Here is a 691-nt window from a genome sequence, read left to right as displayed (position 1 = left end):
ATATATATATATATGCACATATAATTTTCAGCAGAACAGTGTGGTTATACTGTATTTTTTATTTTATTTTTATTTTTTCTCATTGCTATGGAATAATCAGTCTTGCTGAACTGCTGTTGAATTTTGGTTGTTCTCCCCTTTCAATAACACTGATTTTATGTGGTGTCCTGCTGCTGCTGCTGCTGCTGCTAAGTCGCTTCAGTCGTGTCCAACTCTGTGCGACCCCAGAGACCGCAGCCCACCAGGCTCCCCTGTCCCTGGGATTCTCCAGGCAAGAACACTGGAGTGGGTTGTCATTTCCTTCTCCAATGCAGGAAAGTGAAAAGTGAAAGTGAAGTCGCTCAGTCGTGTCTGACTCTGTGCGACCCCATGGACTGCAGCGACCAGGCTCCTCTGTCCATGGGATTTGCCAGGCAAGAGTACTGGAGTGGGGTGCCATTGCCTTCTCTGTGTGGTGTTCCACTTGACACCAAACAATTTCCTTATTGCAGGGTGGTGGGGTTAGAGGTCTTTATTGATTGTTTTATTTGGTTTATTCTTAGAATCATGTTTTACCTTTCCTACTCCATGAACTCTCAGGACAATACCAAATTCTGTGAAAAACAAACATACAATCTCTTGATTTTTTTTTTTTTTTTTGCATTTGAAACATGGTGGTTTTTTTTTTTTTTTTTTCTTTTTTTTTTTCAAA

At 40.8% G+C, this 691-nt stretch overlaps 1 protein-coding gene across 2 annotated transcripts in view; it reads left to right on the top strand.

Moving 5' to 3' along the window:
- The window catches only part of SELL (selectin L), a 26164-nt gene that overhangs the window by 11068 nt on the left and 14405 nt on the right, over positions 1-691 (top strand). The window lies entirely within an intron of this gene.

The sequence above is a fragment of the Bison bison genome, unplaced genomic scaffold, assembly GCF_000754665.1.
Source record: "Bison bison bison isolate TAMUID 2011002044 unplaced genomic scaffold, Bison_UMD1.0 scf7180017864064, whole genome shotgun sequence".
In the NCBI taxonomy this organism is placed as follows: domain Eukaryota; kingdom Metazoa; phylum Chordata; class Mammalia; order Artiodactyla; family Bovidae; genus Bison; species Bison bison.
This window is presented reverse-complemented; position numbering and strand designations above follow the sequence as displayed.